Source organism: Poeciliopsis prolifica, unplaced genomic scaffold (assembly GCF_027474105.1).
Source record: "Poeciliopsis prolifica strain line A6 unplaced genomic scaffold, Auburn_PproV2 SCAFFOLD005, whole genome shotgun sequence".
Taxonomy (NCBI): domain Eukaryota; kingdom Metazoa; phylum Chordata; class Actinopteri; order Cyprinodontiformes; family Poeciliidae; genus Poeciliopsis; species Poeciliopsis prolifica.
The window spans coordinates 494,342-513,988 of record NW_026562380.1 but is presented as its reverse complement, the minus strand read 5'-3'; the positions used below and the strand labels follow the sequence as shown (position 1 = coordinate 513,988).

The window sequence follows — 19,647 nt, the reverse complement described above, 5'->3', positions numbered from 1 at the left end:
AATAGCTGTGTTTCCCTTAAGCTAATTTATTTTCCAGTTTACATAATTTTCTGATAAATGAAAATGCAGTGTATGAAAAAACTAACATTCTGATCTGGTAGGCAAATGGGGAAGGTAAAGAGACTGCAAGACATCTGCCACAAATAAGTAAGAGCAATGAATAGTAAAAACAAAGTTAAAGCCAATACTATACATTTATGCCATGTATTATACTGTGCATACATGTATACCAATCATTACCCTTCTGGCATAATGGCCTGACCAAAAGAGAAGATAGTTTAATTTTCATCCTAAATGCAGCATACCAAACAGAGAGAGGAATGGCAAGAACTACAGTGAATGTCGCAGCCAGCATTCATAAAACTCTGAAATCCTGGAGGACAATAGGAAGATGAGCCACAGTGATGAACTGCTAAATGAATATTTCAGGCAGCAGAAACACAATTCTAAGATACACACAGGACAGTGGACAGCAACATTCTTTTCCAATGCCAGACAAAAACTCCAGGTTCTGGTGTCGATGCTACTTCCATTTCCATTTTCATTTCCAGATGTACAATATGATAGCTACTCACATACCATCCTCAGGAGATGTTTGGGTAAAATCTACAGAGTGATAACAGTCCATTTTCCATGGTCTGAATCTATTTGGATCAGTTTTTTTTTGTCCAGTTTCATAAATTAACATTCAATCCTTTCCTTTCCATCTGCATAGCAAAAACTCTCTCTTGCCCTTTCTGCAATTCTCTTGCATTGATTTTACATTTTAATTATTGCTGCTGCATAAGGAATATTAGCTTATATTATAAATTATGCAATGAGAAAACCAAACTACCGAAGGTCCTTTTTACAATCAGTGCTGTCCAGAGTTTTGCCTTTGATGAAGCTCTCCTCATTCAGTTCATCGCACAGGGTCCTATAGCATGTAGGTCCAGTAAAAATGTAAGGAGATTGATTTAATAAGTTGTAAATCATATTTATGTTGATTTGGCCATATGTTTTAGTTAGAGCTGGAACTTTAAGGGTCTGTAATTATTAATCGGGCTATATATTGACAAAATAAGCAACATTTTTAATTCAGAAACCCTGTTTACTGCTAAATTATTGAATAAATAGATGAGCTAAACAACAAAGATATTTATTGTTTTGAATCGGTTTTTGAAGTTAAACAACCATTAGATTGCTGCAAAGTGCTACTATACCCATTCAGCTTTCAAGTGTTCCAGGACGTCCTGATCACTCATGTAACTTATTTGTCAAAGTAAATCTTTAGAAATGCAAAATGAGGATTCTGACAATGGCTTTGGGAACATCTGCAACATTGAGAGCATTGTGCATTGAGATGGTATGTTGGCCTTGAACAGCTTCAGTGATTGGTCAGTTTCTTTTAGCACGACTTACACACAACAGTCTTTTCCAGTGTCCTCTCAGATTGTGTTGTGAAGCAAAACGCATCTTCCAGTGGGCCAAGAGAAGCAGCTTTGTCATTCCTCATTGTTGTTGGTGAATATAAAGGCTCTGACTTGGTTTTAGTCATCTTGAAATCTATTTAATTAAATAATAAAAATAAATGTTTTGAAGTACCGGCCATCGTTTTAGGTTATTAACCTTTATTCATCATTTGATGTAAACCGAGTGCATCTGAAAGTCTTGATATTGTTATTTTTTGATCGAAGCACTTGTCTACTAAAGTCCCTGTTACAAGCTCCACATATGTTTATTTTTGATAGTAGGACCAGAAAAAAATAAATTCTCTGTCTTCCCATACAACTAATTGGCATAGATATAGCATATGTTGGAGAACTTTCAGCTCTCCAACAGCAATCTTTGGAGATTTGTTTGACCTCCCTACCATCCTCCTGACTGTGCGTGGTGTCAAGATAAATTTGGGTCCAGCCAAGTGGCCAATAGCTCAAAGAAATAGGCTTCTGTGTCATGTCACATTTAATCAGATCAATGGAAAGACTTCTGAAGTTCCTAGAGACTCTGATCAACTTTAAAAAATGTAAATAAATAATGGTCATTTTAACAGTTTTTCAAAGGGATTATGAGACAAACTAATAATTGTGCCACTAGAGATTTTGTTAAAAGCAATAGTTTCCTAATATGTGATTATTGTCATCCCACTTTTCACATTTTTTTGTGTGAGATTATGCTATAAAGATTAATTAACTTTGAGGATATTTACGTTTGTTTATCCGGGGTACTAAATGTCCAAAATGTGGAACAGATATTAAGAGAGTGAAGAAGTGGAAAAAAAGATAGTAATGCAACTGTATGGTCAGTCATGGACCCTGTTTAACACTGAAGGAGTTCATTAATGAAGGTGCAATCAGAGTAAACACAGAGAGATTCAGGACATGTCAGAGGTCATTTATAGGAAGTCAACATGTGGAAACACAACCAGAAGGAGGGCATCCATGACAGATTTATCATATTCTGACTCATGCAGGTGCACTGAAAATCAGCCAGTTGGTTGTTGTCAGCTGGTAAAACCTATTAATCAAGTGCAGGCAACTGTTCAGCAGCAGATTGCTCTGGGGGTTGCCAGTTTTTCCGCTATCATGGTTGCTTATGATCCGAGAAGTAATCAGTCACAGTCGTTCTGTCGACGTGCTCACAATGCCGATCACGCCTTCGTTGGGATTTTTGATTTCTACACAAGCTGCTGTTCACAGATCTCAAAAGTTCTTCACATGAGACAATAATTCAGGTGCAAAGATTTCCAGCTGAAGACGACATTACGCAGCGATCATTTTCTGCAAAGCGTTCAATAGAATTTTTTCCATTTATGTCATCAGCTCCCTGGTTCATATTTAATAGATAATGACAACCCAACACATTTATTAATCATTAGCCATACAAGGCAAACAAACATTGCACCTTATGTGCACGCCCCAACTTTGTTTGGTTGTTTCACTTTTTTTCAGACATCTTGACCCACTTTAAAAAAAGATGCAAGAGGGAGACATCGTATAATTGGCTGCACAAAGTAGGTCACTGACTGAGCTTTGAAGAGTGGTGTTTTGTGGAGCCATGAGTAGGAGCATTTCTCCTGCTTTAACTTTCTCAATGTTCTTCCGATCCTTTTCTTTGGCTTTGATTGGGTCGTGTTTTCAAAAGAAAAAAAGTCATGCAGTGGTTTTCATACGGTTAAGAAAACAGCAAGTGCAGAAATCCCTCTGGAAATGAAATCCCAGCAAGAGGGATGCGTGTTGACTTGAAAAACACTGTGAGGAAATCATCTTCAGTGTGGGATAACCGATTAGCGTTGATAATTTGCCTATGTCTGACTGAGGCAAACAAGAAAAAAAACAATCATTATGCAACACAGTAGACAAATCTAAATTTGTCCTCTCTCTCTTTCTCACTGCAGTATATGGTCCTGTTTAAAACAACAGCAGCCAAATCTCACTGTAGTTTTTTTCCTTATTTGCAGCATTACACAGAAAAAAAAAACAGCTGCTGTGTCCTGAGGCAGAGTTTGTTCAGAGAGATTACACACTGCACCTCCCTGGCACTTGACAGGGCTTTGTAGTCTCCCACACATTTCTGGATAATATGGCAGACTTGCTAATCTGACATGGTTTACAGCCCTGACACCTGATCATTGCCAGAATGCTGATAACAAAACGACAGCATCTTGGTGAGAGGGAGACAGACGACGGAAAAGGAAGAGACAATAGATTTGAGAACGGGAGGGAAAAAAGTGCAATGAATCCCCAGGCAGATGGAGCATGCATGATAGATGAGCAATGCAAGGCAATAAATTTTACACTTGATCCAAGCTCTAAGACAGTCATGCGCACCATATTGCGTTGAAGTGATAAACCATATGTTTATCACTCGTGAACTTTAGATATTTCAACCCGTGGAACTTGATAAACTGCAATACAGAAAAAGAAGATTTTATCTCTCAGCTCCAGGCTCGCGACTTTGGGAGATAACTGATTAGGACAGCTTACGATAAGAGCGATACTGACTCCGGGCAGCCTTCTCTGATTCAGAGTAATATATTGAATTATGTGCTCAATTGATTTTGTTTGAAACTTGCTAATTCCATGTCTCTGTGATTCTCTTTTAAAAATGCTGTCAGTGGTTTTACCTGACACTTAAAGGTACATCTGAAGTAATTAGAAAATCATAAAAATGGTTCATCGGTAATTCAAAAGGAAAACTTTTGAGTGAGATTTCTATTACATACAAAAAAATATTTTTGCATTAAGATGTGTTACTGCCTCCAACAGGAGTGGAAGATTATTGCAACACAGGCTAGCTGTTCACAGATTGCTACATGCAGGTATCTCATTGGAAAACATGTAGAAAAATGCAACCAGAAAAACAGCCTCCCTGTGTACACAGTCAGTGAGGATTTGATTAATCATGTTGTCTACTGGAGTTTTATCAAGTTTAAAGTCAGCCCAGAAAATGTTACGGCCGCCCAGTCTTTCTTTTGCTGACAAAGAGGTGCTAATTTTATTTTACACACTGCTAAAAGTACCAAAACACTCTTTACAAACCATATTCAGTAATGTCTGGCTTCAGTTTTTGGCACTTTATGAAAAAAACCTGGCTTTTCTGCATAGTCCCCCAATCAGCCATAGTTTGAATATCTGGGTTTTCAGAAGGTAATTTCTGAAAAGTAATATTAACCTGCTTTGTCCTTTCCAAAGGTAATTTTGATGTGATTATGATCATTATCCCATTGGAACAGCCAACTGTGTCCAAGTCTCAAACATCTAGTTGTTCATTTAAAGTGAAACAGTGAAGAATTTGGATGTTGTCCAAATTCTTCACTATTTCATCCAACATTTACAAATCACCAGGATGCACAGGAAGAAAAACAGCCCCTGCAGCATGACGTCACCACCACTGCGAATCAGTTGACTTTGTCCTTTAATGTGCTTCTGATCTGTGAAAAAAGGAGTTTGTGTTATAAGCAACAGGCTTGATCAACACTAAAAAGCAAATATGAAATGTAACAAACAAGGTCACCTTCACGCTTCTGACCGGTTATATTTGCACAACAAACACAAGTGATGCTGGTGTTTTTAACCACATCTAATCAACAACAAATAATCTATTGTTTGTAACTCCACACTAATATCAGCATATCTTGGTGGATTGTTTTCGATAAACTGGCTGTGCTCATGAATCAGAGTAATTATAATAGATGGCAGGTGGGGTTGGCCAATCCTATTTGTGCCTTTTTGTTTTGGATTATGGCCTCATGCTGATGGAGATGAGTAATGTGTGATTATTGCTCACATCAACAGGGCTATAATTAACAAAGCTTTGTACAGTCACATCCATCCCTGAATAACTGGAGCCAAATCTGTCACTTCCAGAAGTTTCTCTTTATCCTTGCACATGATGATTCTGAACTGTTATGGTTTAATCGCAGGATGAGAGAAAATGAGTTGGTCAGGTTGAAAGTAAAATACAAAAACATTTCTTTTGGGAAATCAAATGTAATAAAAATGTATTGCTAATGTAGTCAGTTCTGCCTTTCTGCTTGTTTGCTCTGATCCTACTGATTAAGATGCTATGTGAGAAGGACATGCAGTTATTTAAATATGCTGAAGGTGCAAAGTATATTAGAGGTCAGAGTAAGTCCATTTTTAAAAAATATCCCCAAAGAATTTCTCCCCTATTCCTCCCTCATTAAGAAGATTTCTGAAGCTGTAAGTATTGCATACAAAATCGTCCATTACCTTTGGGGACTTTTACAGCTGATTGAAGCAAACATGTCTTATGTGGAAGTGCAGTCAGACAGCTGTGTCAGAATTTTAAAACTTAATTGATTGCTTCAAAGTATAATCAGTGATGTCCATGGCCTTTTTTTGTACTTGAGGAAGTTAAACAGAGAAGCTATCATGGTCCATAGTCATTCACCATTTACATGCTATGCAGTACAATACGAAAAAGTAATTTTTTCCCCCCCCATTACAAACTCCACAGAATTCAAGGCAATTCTATTAGATCTATAAATAGTAGTGCATAAATAGCAGACTGGATTTATCTTTTTTTAACAAACAAAAATCATAAAGGTGGAACCTTTTCTGCTCTGATACCAACACATATATGTAGTGATTTGGGTTTTCTGTGTTTGTTTAGGTTTCTGTGTTCTGTAGAGTCTCTCTCTACTTCTTGATTGTTCCCAGCTGTGTCTCGTTCCATGGTTACCCTCTGAGTATTTAATTCCACCTGTGTGCCTTGTAGGGTCCATCTTGTACTGTGTCCCTTGTTGGGTCCATCTTGTACTGTGTCCCTTGTTGGGTCCATCTTGTACTGTGTCCCTTGTTGGGTCCATCTTGTACTGTGTCCCTTGTTGGGTCCATCTTGTACTGTTGGTTTACGTCTGTTGCCGTCCATTTAGTTCCAGTTGCTACCAGTTTTGTGAGCCTTAGCCTTCTGCTCTCTCTCTGTCCTGCCTGGATTATTGGACTTTGTGCTTCTGGAATCAACATTAAAATCATAATTTCATTCCTTTAAACTTGGTCTGCTGTGTCTGTCTCACCTCATCCAATCACAAATCATGACAATATATAGTTCAGTCAATTCCTGTTTTACAAAGACAAACGGAGCTATTATTTCTCTCCAGGTCTTCAAACAAACCAGCAACAGAAAACGTAACTTTTTATTGGTTTTGCGGCCTTTGTTCTCATATGTCAATTCTCAGGTGCAGCTACCCAATTGTTTAACACAAATAATTAAGCCAATTACATGCCAGCAACTTAGAAATTTAGAGCGTTGTCCATATTAAAGGCTAACACTAATTTAAAGGAAAAAAAAGGAATTCACTGACTTAAATTTCTACTTAAGTTAGTGAATTCTTAACTCAGCACTACTAATTATGCACTTCCATTGTAAAAAGTAATAAGAACAAAAATATAAAAAACAATAGTAATCTGGACGGGATGGTAAGTTTAGGTGGATTTATCAGAAGCACTATGTAGAGGATGATGACTGAAGCCAATGTGATCTGCGACAGGAATGAACAATGAGGAGGCAGGGTTGGAACAGTCAGAACGAAGAATATAAAGTAATCACAGTAGAAAAAAAAGACCTGAGGCACAGAAAACCTAAAGTTAAAAGACTGATAAAGAAAAAAAGTTTGACAATCTTATTCTTTAGCTGAGGTCAATGTTTGAGTGTTGCCAGTGGACACCTGGCAAGACTGGGAGAGAAGCCTGAAGAAAGTACTGCATGGTGATGAGATGATGGATAACAGCTGTGCACGAAAGCCACCAGGGAGCCAGGGTGCCACACCAGAAGAAAGCACACACACACACACGCACACACACCCAGGAGAGGATAAGCAGCAAGATGTGAATGAAAAAGGGGAAAGATCAAGAAGACGAAAAGATCACACAGCTGTTGTAAACATGACAGCAGGAGTCTAGCACAACATGAGATAAGCAAAAATCAAGCAGTGTTCCTTGAGGTTGCAAAAACGATTTGAAGACAGGTTGCTGAGTGACTTCATGAATTTACTTTAATTAAGCTTTCCAAATACTCAATATTCAACAATCAATATTTGTTCCACAGTACAATCAGAGATGAGCAGCGTTGTCAAGAGTGCACAGATATTTAATCTGGAGCACATCTTTCACTTTCTTTCTTCACTTTTTTCAGTTTTTTAAAGCATTTTTAGTATCTCACTTCATTTGCATTGCAGAAGCATTGTTGATATATCTTTTAAATCAGGTTGAGGTATACAACGTTTTTCAGCAGTAGTGTGGCAATTTGAAAAGATCTCGTACTTTTGCAAGGCACAGTAACATCACTGATAATCAAAAACAGTCATTCAGCACTCTGATTATAGGAAGTCATGACTCATTTATGTATTTTCTGATTATTATTTTTTCCAAATCCTTCTTGTAGGAAGCAGGGAGGCATGCAGGGCAGCTCCCTGAGGACCAGCGTTGGGAAGCCCTGATTTACAAGACAGCAATTGTTTACTAAAAAACCCTCCAAGTCTTTTCATGTTGGTTGTCATGAATCATTAGTCATATAATTGGACACCAGTTTGGTGTTGACTTCTAATTTGGTGACAAAATGTATGATTTTATTGTTTCAGGAGCTGATTAAGAGCGTATTGATTCTCTTGGTATGTGTGCTGTAATTAAATCCACTTCAAAGATATCCTCGACAAAGACTTTCTCTCCCTCATCTCGTCGCTGTGTGCGTGATTAATCATACTTCTCAGACATGTATGCAATTGCTTTTGCGGGAACATGTCCTTGAATGCATCATCATTTCCTGGCTGGATAAAGGAGGCAAGTCACACTCAGAGACCTTGATATTAAACACCAGAAGACTTATTTGTTGATGACTTTGAGGATATTTATATCTCATTACAAACTATTTTGGGGTTCTTTTAGTTGCTCTTAATACCTTGTGGAAAAACACAAAAGGTAGTTTTCCTATCAGTTTGCAAAGGAAATTCAGCCTGTGTCTCAGGGATGGAAATTATTTATCTGCAAACCTAAGTCACTGGTTACACATGCAGAAGATGTCCATATTTAATTCATAGAAGCAAAAGTATATAGAGCATATTTGAAATGCAGTGCTACACTGTATTTACAGACATATAGCCATGCTGCACACACTGTATGACTTTAATTGCACATGAATGCTTGTCCTTAGCACTGATCTATGTTTGTTATGGACTTTCTCTCTGCCTCATGATGTGTTCATGTTGACAGTAAAGGAACAGAAACGGTGTCATAGATTCTCCCTCATGGTGACACTTTATGCAAAACAGTGTCCTAATTACGGCTCTTAAAGAATGTGGAGCACAAAATCCCACAACACCGATGAGGCAGACAGAGGAGAGACAGTAAAATAGTTCCCTTTTTCCTGCAGCATCATCCATCAGCTATCGGTCAATGCCAAATTACTTGTTCATCAGACCAAAGTTATTGAATTTCATTTTTAGTAAAATGCCTTATTGATTTGTAAGATAAACAGTCCATTTTAGATATGATACTGATAGACAGCCACTCACATTTAAATTTACAGCGACTTTGCCTTCATAATGGTTAAACCACATAGAGAAAACAGGCTGATTTTTACCATGTAAATGGTTATCTCTCTATATTATACATTACTTTGGTCATTCCTGTCATTTTATATGAGACTTTTAAGTAAAGTTGATTAAATAGCTGAACTGAAGTTGAAATAAAGTTGATCTGATATTAATTTTAATCTACACTTTGCTGTGCTTTGCTGAGCTTTACTATTGGGGAGTTCTAGTTACAATATAATATTCCTGAAGACAGTTTAACCTGTTTAACAAATTCCAAATTAGATACAGAAATTTCCAATCATATAATTATTTATTTGACATTATGTAGACAAGTTTATAAAAGTCTTATCTGTGATCATTCTAATACAGTTTTCTGAATTCCTAAATGTAATGTAAATCTACTTTCCTTAATTCAAACAAAAGAGATTTTATAAGTACAGAAAATTGAATAGTGCTGGTAACAAGACAACTAGAATGAACCAGTTATAAAATGAGGTTAAAGATTTTTTATTTGGCTTTGGCTTCATATGGGATAAAACTACAAGGTTTTAAACCATCAGTGAAAGAACAACATCCACTTCCTGCAAATGTAGCCGATCTTTACTCTGCTAAATTCATAAAACTTATTTTCTACCAAAGATCCTCAAAAGAAAACTTTTAAGGAGGGTTTTCAATGTTCTAATCTGGATTAAAATGAAAGAAAGAAAAAGCAGAAGGAACAAAAAAAGCAGAAGGAACAATCAAGCTGGAAATCTTCCATTTTGTCGCAGAAATGTTTGCAGAAATTCTACTGTCCAAGATCACAGTGTCTACATTTTTAGCATCGATTTTTAAAAGCTAGCAGATTCTTTATTCTACTTCCCATGCAAATTACTGTGGAGCTGGTTACTATTATCTGGGCCTCATCTGATCTCTCCTTCTTTAGTTTGCAGCACACTCCGATCTGCCTACGCTGTGTCAGATGCCCTTTGTGTTTGACCCTTTAACTGAGTGCTGGTTGAGCTCGTCTCTTGGTACCATCTTACTCTTTGTATCAGCTGCTCCCACTCTGACAGAAAGCAGAAGCAACAGCACAAAAAAACTTCTTTGTGCACCAGAAGTCTTTTTTTTTTTAAGTTGTCTTTGTCCCAAGAGATTATTAACGCAGAAAACTTTTCTGTGCCAGCTCTGAGTGATATAGATACAATATTCACGGAGTTTCTTTCAGTTTGTGCATTCAGTTCTGCTGCAAAGCTGTGTCTCCAAGAATAGTGTTATTTACTCTGGAAGTCTAAGCATGCCTGTTGGGTTGAAATGTTTATTTTTTTTCTCCTTCTAAGTCATCGACTTTTCAACAAATGCAGAATGCGGTGACTCGCATTCTGCATTTGTTGAAAAGTATTTGTGAATTTTATCCACAAATACATTTGTGTATTTGTGAATAAAATTCTCAATATGTAAAGTTTCTTTAAATTGAGTTGAGTGACCAGGACAGTTAACTCCTTTCTAACCCAAAAACATTCAGGGAGATGAAGAGGACATGACAAACTGCTGACAGAAGTAAATATCCATACACAATAAGTTCCATAAAGTTCTACTCTGACAGCTAAAAGCAATAAATGTGCCAAAAGCTGCTCAAATGCAAATGCTGTCCAAACAACAGCCCAGGTAGGCTGAATAGAAATGATCTTGTGGAGCTGACAGTTCTGCAGCCTGAAGCCTAAGTTCTTTACGCCACCAGTGTCGAGAATATTTTTGTGCAGCTCCTCCTGCGTGTTTAGCATTTGAGCTGGGTTGTGTTGTTGTAGTACACCTCCGTAGCTTCTCCACTGATATCCCCACAGACTGTAGGGCACAGGATATTCAGAATGTTGCCATGGAAACAAAACAGATTTCTTTTTTTTTTTCTCTTTGCAAAAACCAAAACATCAAAAATGTACATTTGTCTCAGTGGATTGTTGTATTTAACAGCCGTGTTTGTCAAACAAAGCAGGCGCATTCGCTTCGGGTTCGCTAATGTTGTTCCTGTAAACAGTTTGATTTTTGTTTCTGTCTTTGACAGGAACTGGATGAGTAATTTTAAGAGGTCACACAAACTGTGATAAAAGTCTTTAAATGTCATGAATCCATTCGAGGAACACTTTTCATCCATCAACAAACCAATTTAGCTTCAATTTTACCTTCTTGCACAATCTCTGCATTAACTGCAAAGTCATTTTTAGACTTTAATTCAGGATTGATATATAATTGCACACAACCTTTTATATTTTTTTGGAGGGACATTAACATTTCAAGTTTTTGTGCTCTATTCAATATTACAAAGAGTTACAAGAAAACATTCAGGTCTGGCTAAAATCGGCCCAACCTTTTAGGACAATGTGTTGAGGTCTTGTTAATGTTAAAATGAACAAATCTACAAAATTACCAAAAAAATGTAATGCTTTGAATTGCATAACCAGAATCCAGAACACAATTTGACAGAAAACTGGTTGTGTTATCTGAGGATACTATAGTTAAAAATAAAGTGTAGAATGTGGTTAAAGCTTGGAGATAATGGGGAATACAGTTACTTCAGGATTTATGTGCTTTCCCGGAAGGACTTTAAGGTTATTAAAGGGTTTTAGAGCAGAACAGAAATTAAGAGAATCAGCATCTTTAGTTGATCAAATGACTCGCATGTCAATGTTTTAATACTTTCTGAAAGCAAAAGAGTCATTATAAATAACCCTACTCTATTTCTGATTGCTTTTCTTTTGCACAACCATTTTATTAAAATCATGAAACTGATATAAGTTTTATTCTCAACGCTTCAAGGTACTGTTTTATGATACACAAATCTTTTCTTGGAAAAGAAAATGTGCCATTTGTTCTTCTTGCAAAGACATTTTTGTTATAGAACAAACCCCTTACCTTATCCCTGAAAAGCCTTAATAACGTCAAAGCTTTCAGTGGTTATATGCATAACCATATGATTAAACAAAGTTGGTGAGGACAAGGACAGAGCTCAGGGATGAACAAGCGAGGGATCAAATGTGGAAATATTTACAAAGCGTAGCGAGCGATGAAGGATGTGACAGGAAGGGAGAAAAGGAAAAGGAGGAGGGGGATGAAAAAAGGAAAATGTGATGAGGGAACCAATTATACAGTACATGGTGCTCTGCTATTTCCTCCAACAATTAAAATGGATTTGTCTTTGAGCAACTTCTACTAAGACGATCAGTTAATCCCCGATAAATAAGGTCCAGTAAACTACTTCTCAAACTTAATTTTAATGACCTAACTCAGCAAAACAACCAACATAAACAGAAAAACATAACTTCGAACCAATCTGACACCTTTTTTTTTCCTCCTCTCTGCTAATGACCTAGAATGCAACATAGAAATTATGACTGGAACAATGACTGAAACAGACACTTTTGAGATACATGTTTGTCTCATAAAATGGTTCAATATGAACAAAACAGAGGGAAGAAACCTCACATGGAATGACAAGGTAATCTCACTGCCTCTTGACATCTGTTCCCGTGAATGGGTTGCAAACAAGCCACTGACACTTTACCCCAGATACCTCGGTCCCCTCTGGCACCAGCGTCTGTCTAATGAGGGTTTTCTGTAGCTCCTGTGGAGCCAGACACAACGACGCTTTGATAGAGGTTTCCTCAGAAGCTCCTGCCTAATGAGGATGAAAGAGCTTGAATGAAAAAAATTAAACACACTTTTGTGGAGGAAATTTTCAACAACTTATTCTGCCATTACTCTGCCAAGGATGTATCAAGTTTCAGTCTTTGTCGAAAAAATGTTGAGTCTTTGACACGTCCGGATTCCATATTTAAAACTGTTGGCTACATCTAGTCTAGTTTAACACATATATTTGCAACAAGTTGGCATTTTCTAGCTGGCAAAAATCATGTGGCATCACTTGGGGTAAACTAAGAAACATCTGTTCTCTAATGAACACCTTTATGTACAATCCTTCAAATTCAATCCAAAAATTATTCCCACAAAGAAATTAGATGTTGTGTTTTCAATAAGAAATAAAATAAAAATCACATGTGAATAAGTTTGTTCACGAGATAAACCACTAAAAACCATGATGTTCTGTGACCTTCAAACTAAACAAATGAGTAAATTTCTTCGAGGTTTGCACCAGTAGCAACATCTGATTGTTGATCACATGGGAAGTGAGAAATATTTTCTGCTACAGCTTTTTGAAATAACTTGCTCATCCTAGCGCCAAAACGTTTATTGATTGGTGGTTTCACTAAACAAATTAATTTTCAAAATGTCAAGTTGCAGGCTCACATGCTCACTGGAAACGCAACTTGTGAATCCTGGAGATGTTTCATCTCCTACCAGCCTGGTCCCTATATTTGATGGTAGGAAATATGGGTCCTCGTTCAGCCTAGTGGCAAGAAGTTGAGGGGAATTGGAGTTGCAATGGAGGGGCAGAAAGTCATGGATTACTATTTAAACATTCCAAGAAACTCTGATCAACTTAAAAAGATAAAGGAAAAATAACAATCTGATCACTTTAAGCCCCATTTGGTTCAAAACTTTATTTATACCAACGGGAAAAATATTTTTGCAGTTAGGCCCATTATTCTAGCGAACAAAGAAAGATAAAAGTTCTTTCTAACATCAATCTATCAGTGTTATAGCATGCAAGCTGAATAATTAGTGTCAGTGATGTTTTTATGCATCACTAGCTAAAAAATAGTTTTGTTGAAAACAATTATTTCTTAAACCTTCATATTGTTCCCACCTAATAAACATTTTCAAATAAAGGTTACATTTTTCCAAATGTTTTAGTGTGAGATGAAGCTCTTACTATAAGAGATGAATTCATTTTAAGAGGTTTCACACATTATTACCAGTGGTGCCAATAGAAGAGGCAGAATATGGTGATAAAACAAAGGATGAAGAATCGTCCTCCCAAATGAACAGAGTCCACGCTTATCATCCCAGTTAATGACATACCCACTGTAATGAGAGGATCCACTGGCGCTCTGCGGCAGCAAATCATGGATGGCATGAAAATGTTTCAGCTCTGTTAATCATGCAGCAGTCAACATGTTTCATTTCCAAGACCAGCTAATTTTCTCAACCTTTGTGGATTCTTACTTTGTGTAAAAACTCTAGGACATGAGAAGGTTTTAAAATAAGACTTTGGAGATCAGATGAGAATTATGATTAAAGAATGTTTCATGAATTTTCTAGATGCTTGCATTACTTTTATAAGGAACTGTGTTAGCATTAGTTCAAAAATTAATAAGGAGCCGTTGCTTATTTGAGGCACTAAAAATCCCAACATTGTTCCTTCAATAGGACAAATTGAAGCACAATTGTTGCAGGTTTTTGTGTCTCTCCAAATCTTTCCTTCTTCTCAGGATGAGAATGAAATCTGTTGACCTTGTGTTGCCTTCTGTTTCATATCCACAGAACAGAAAACTGCATTGTTGATTACATGGACGCACACAGTCTGAATGTGGGATTTCTTCACCTTTCTCTCCTAGTTGGGATGAACACGGTCACCTTGCAGCTGATTGAAACCCTCTTTTATAATTTGATGAGTTATTTGAATAGGTTGTAGTTGTCACAGTGTTGCATAATGCATGGCTATGCTCATCTAGAACAACAAATAACACTGAATATTCACCAGTAGCTCTGCGGCTCCATTTTAGATAAATAGAAACAATAATGACAATCTCCTGAACGGCAGCTTAGCCAGTCGGAATTTTAAAATTAATTATTTTTTTTTAACCCTTTTTAAGTATCTTCATCAGATCAGCTAGGCCAGTCACTTGTTTCCCACATGATGTGAGTAATGGATTACAGATGACCCTTAAAGAGCTTGAGATCATTGGACAAATGTGTGAAAGTGCTGCTCCCGGGAACAATTTTTAATCTGGCCTTTGCAGATGACCCACGTCTAAAATGGTGGAACTCAGCGCAGATAAATCATGCATAAAACTTTTGCACGGTCATCTAACCCTGTGCGCAAATGGCTTTGTTGAAAGCAGTAGCAGCAGCAGATGAATGAGAGCTCAGGTGGAACAGCCCTGCAGGATTCAGACGTGACAGGAAGAGATGTAAGGCGGGCAATGCATCGTGAGCAGGCCTGTCAATAGAGGGAAATGGTTGTGAGCTGGAAACCTTTCAGGTCCCCACCTGTTCCCTGCTCTACACATGCATAGCACTAAGGCACCAGCGCTCCTCGTAAAACTTTCCTCGTGACTCCACAATGCAATACAGAACAAGTTTAACAATTTCTACAAAGCACAATAACTCAAAGCTTCACACCACGAAACTATTAACTTTTCAGACTATGAAGTTGTGAATTTAAAGTCTTTGAACTGAAATGCATCACTTTTGTGGATGCAAACAATAACAAACTGATCAGGTTGGAAAAAAACATTTTCTGAATTCAGTTTTTTTTTCAATCTCTTAGTCTGTGAGCTCCAGGAGTCCTTGGGGGCCAAACGTTCCAGGGAAGGAGCCATCAGAACAGCCAGTGAGCCAATCAGCGATAAACAACATCCAAAATTACTATTCTTGTGAATAACTTGCAAAAGCTTGATAGAGTCATGCCTTCAACCTCTTCAAGTTTAATCCATCCTTGGTTTTAATTTCCAGATGCATGAAGTTGCCATATGGCTTAAATGCAGCTATAAATACCATAACTGTCATAATGTGTGAGTTTGAGACAGGGGCTGGGAGCATGGATCATGTTTAAAGTTTCATGAAAAAGATAAGAAACTTACAAAAGAAGAACTAAAACCGTAATCTCAAGAAAAATGCCAACAGGAATTTTTTCTTTTAAAAGAAACATAGAAAATAAAACTGTATAGCAAGAGGAACAGGCAAGGAGTTTAAATAGTTTAAATAGGTTTAAATAGTGTGAGGGTGAATGCTGGAACAAAAGACCAGGGCTGATTAGCTAGAGGGGTTGCAGGTGTGAGGAGAGAGAGGAAATGACACAGGGGGTGAGGGAAAGTACACAAGGGACTAGGAAATGAATCTGACACTAAAGAATAGAATACAATTGAACTGGAGTAACAAGGGATAGTTACAGACAAGGAGAAATCATAACAAGAAACAATAAGAAAGAGTGAACTAAAATGCAAACAAAACTGATTTAATCAAAGAAAAAGATTAAAGAACACAGAATAATCAAACTAAAAAGAAATAACCAAAACAACCCAGGGCTAGACTAACTATAATAATGTCTAACCATCATAACATTCAAGAAAAAAAGAGGCTAAATGTCTCAAACTCCACAACAATGACTCAAAACCTTCTAAAGAAGTAATCTGAAACTGCAGTTCATTACAGAGTTAATTACTGTTGGCAAATTAATTCAGGAATAAAGACCTGATGTTTTACCAGTGACCATTGTTGCATTTTAAGATACAAAAGCAACAGAATTTCTTGCTGCAAAAGATGCTGAAGAAACTTCTTGAAGCATCAGCCAGTTGACAGTTATATACGGGATGCATGCATGTGGTTGAATCATCGTATCACGAAATGTCCTTGCACATGGGACAAACAAATGTCACAGTAGTGCACTGTTGGCACCAGTCTGTAAGTAAGTGCTGATTTCATTGTGGCTCTGTGCCTTGTGAGCTCCGGCAATGGCTTTGAGTCTTGGACTTTGCGTGACGACACTGCCCTCCTCCCCTGCCGAAATGCAGAAATGTATAGATTCAAAGAACTCACTATCTTGCCCAGCCATGCTTGGAGTGAATGGCTGTTTGCTAACATAGGGAAAACCACCCACAGAGGCATTCTTCTGCTCTGCATCCATACCCAGATCTTACAATTAAAACCCACATGTGGAGCAAGATCAGCTTCTGCCTGACTGACTGCTCCTCTCTCCCCTTTGGGCATCCGGGATGGGATGGGATGGGAATGTAAATGGCTCATCAACACAGGAATGACTGTCAAGCTCCTTCTGAGATCACCATCCTCCATCTTGACATGTGAAACCTCAATATACTTCCTGGAGTTTTAAAGCAATCGAACTGCCGTTGTGTGAGGGTGAACAGAAAGAGTAATGGCTTTAAGAGGTGCTGCGGAGCGTTAAACGTGAACTGACACGATTATTGTCACTTGATTTCTTCAAAGACTAAAATAGAAATGGGATGCTAACACGCAGCCATGTGTTGTATGTCAGGTCTGGTCTCTTTATTTAAATATGTGACTGGCTGTGGAAGGTTTTTGTCTCTAATAGTCCACTTGAAGGAACAATAACAAAAAAAAAAATAGACTGGAATTTAGTGGTGACATAACATCAGTTTCATACTGTAATTAGAGGGCGTAGAAAAGGCGAAAGCATCATGTTTTCTGGAATTCAACACAAGCGGATTTGGAGACTCCAAATCAGCTTCGACTACTTGGCGTGCGTCATTGCGCAGCGGCGCGTCCAGCCCACGGAGGTTAACGGGAATCTGCTGACAGAGCACAACCAGTTGTTTGTGCAGGCATATGTTTGCGCGGATCAGCAGGTGCTATTAGAAAAAATATAAAATACGTTTATGGAAGTGGAGATTTCAGCAGCGACGAATTGAGGGAGAACTCTTTCATCGAAGGACTCTAATTTCCAGGATGCGCTGACGGACGCGTGTGTGACATGATCGTGGCGATAGATCGGATCAGGTAATTTAAATTTCCACTTTTGCTATGTTTGGTTGATTTTAAAAATATATATAATAATAGGTGTATTGTTTTATATTTGCTGCTGCTTATTTAATTTTTTTTTTTTTTGAGAGAGAGGTTTAACTGTCTTTGTGCGCCTCTCACCAGCGCAGCGCATCTTTGAAAGGAGCGCCCTGAACCCACAGCGCGCTGATGAAATAAACTTTTATGTGTGGGGTTCTTTTTCCCAGTTATGCAATCTCCAAAATATTCATACACGAAAATGCATCCATATATGTAGCAACAATAATTACGAGAATATGCCTGCATGCATGCAATTCGCTGCACATCCTTGATGCCCGAGCTCTTGCACCTGTGCGTAAAACCCTGTTTATTTATGTTGATGAAGGTTAAAGGGTTGACAAGCTTTTTGCTTGTCGGAAAATCCTAAAATAGTAAATTGAGGACAGCCCCTTCAGGGACTTCAAATAAAAACTCCAGTTCTTGTAAAATGCATTCATTTATTCGAACTGTGATGCCCCCCAGAAAGCAAACTATCATCTGTCATTGTGCTTGGGAGCTGATAAATGAACACCCCCAGAAAAATAACTGAAAGCTTAAAAACAGGAAAAAAAAAAACATTTAATGAACCCTAAAGGTATGATACTGTCCCATTGTACATTTACAAAGCTGGCTCCCGAAATTTATCAGGGCTTTCCAGTGTGTACTGGGGGTATTTTAGAAAACCAGTCCAGTCATTTGAATTAAACAGTGAATGTCGAAGCTCATGTCTCATTTGGTCATATTTTACCCAGCAGCTGTGCTTCAAATAAAAACTGTTAAGCTATGGAGTCAAAAGACAAATGCCCCCAGATATGGGAGATTTCCACTGCCATAAAAATCTGTAATTAAAATGTTGTTAATGCTCCATGAAGCCTTATGGTGCCTTTCCCCTCTAATTTCATAATCTATATTTACCACTGAGATAATGTCTGTAATCAGTGGTACAAGTGCTGATTGTGAGGCACACTTAATTTAAGAACTTTTTTTTTTCTTCACAGTCTTTGGGCATGAACTGCCAGCTGTCTCTCAGAGTGCAGGTCAGCCATCACAGAAAGAGAGAAAGAGGGAATTAGATTTACGGAAATAGAGTTGAGGAGATAATGAAAAGGGCTCCCTGTTATCATCAAAACACCAGAGCTGGGAGCGTTTTCCTCTCCATCGTAACTGGACAAAATAAAAGGCTTCCTATACTCTGAAAAATATGAAATAAAGTGAAACAGTTAAGTGGAAAAATGCTTTCCTACTTTTTAAGAGTGTCTCTGTACGAATGCGCATGCACCCTTCTTTAATTTTAATGCAGATCTTGATATGCTGGAAACCTTCAGTGTTAGCACAAAATGAGAAATGACAAACAATGTTGAAACTTTTTACATCTTTAAGATCATCTTTAAGATCACAAAAAACTAATTATTTTGGAATAAACATATTAAGAAATAATATGGCTGTACTCGCTTACAACCATATAAATGATTGATTTGGATAAATCAATCATTTTTTTCTCAGTAAGACTCACAACATACCACATCTTAACAGTGAAATATTTACTTATTCTACCTTGAAAACGTTTTCCAAATCCCTCAGATTGTGCTGTCATCTCTCCATTTAGATGATCTCGCTGATTTTCCATCAAATGCACTTATAGACTTTGACTAGACCTGTACAAATCTTAAATTCTTTTTGCCCATTTGCTTATTCTCACTATCAGGCTGAAAAATAAAAACCCGTTCATCTTCACCTCTCTGAAAGTTTTGTGTTCAAACTGACAAGACTGTCAATAGTTGCTGGAACTATTCATAATTTCAATAACATCAACCAAAATCATAGTTTCATTTAAAATCATGATGCTGCCACCACCATTTTTCTCTTTTTGTCATGCCTCTGTATCTCTTTCTGCAAAAAGGAAGAAAAAACTTGTTGAATTGTAGCCCACAGATTTA

At 37.5% G+C, this 19,647-nt stretch overlaps 1 protein-coding gene across 2 annotated transcripts in view; it reads left to right on the top strand.

The window, feature by feature from the left end:
- Positions 1-17,433: 17,433 nt before the first annotated feature.
- LOC129359852 (gamma-aminobutyric acid receptor subunit pi) overlaps positions 17,434-19,647 on the top strand; it is a 56,730-nt gene continuing 54,516 nt past the window's right edge. For both annotated transcript variants that reach the window (XM_055029778.1, XM_055029779.1), the window contains exon 1: positions 17,434-17,668. The gene's annotated coding sequence lies outside the window, so the exon portion shown is untranslated. The remainder of the gene's footprint in view (positions 17,669-19,647) is intronic.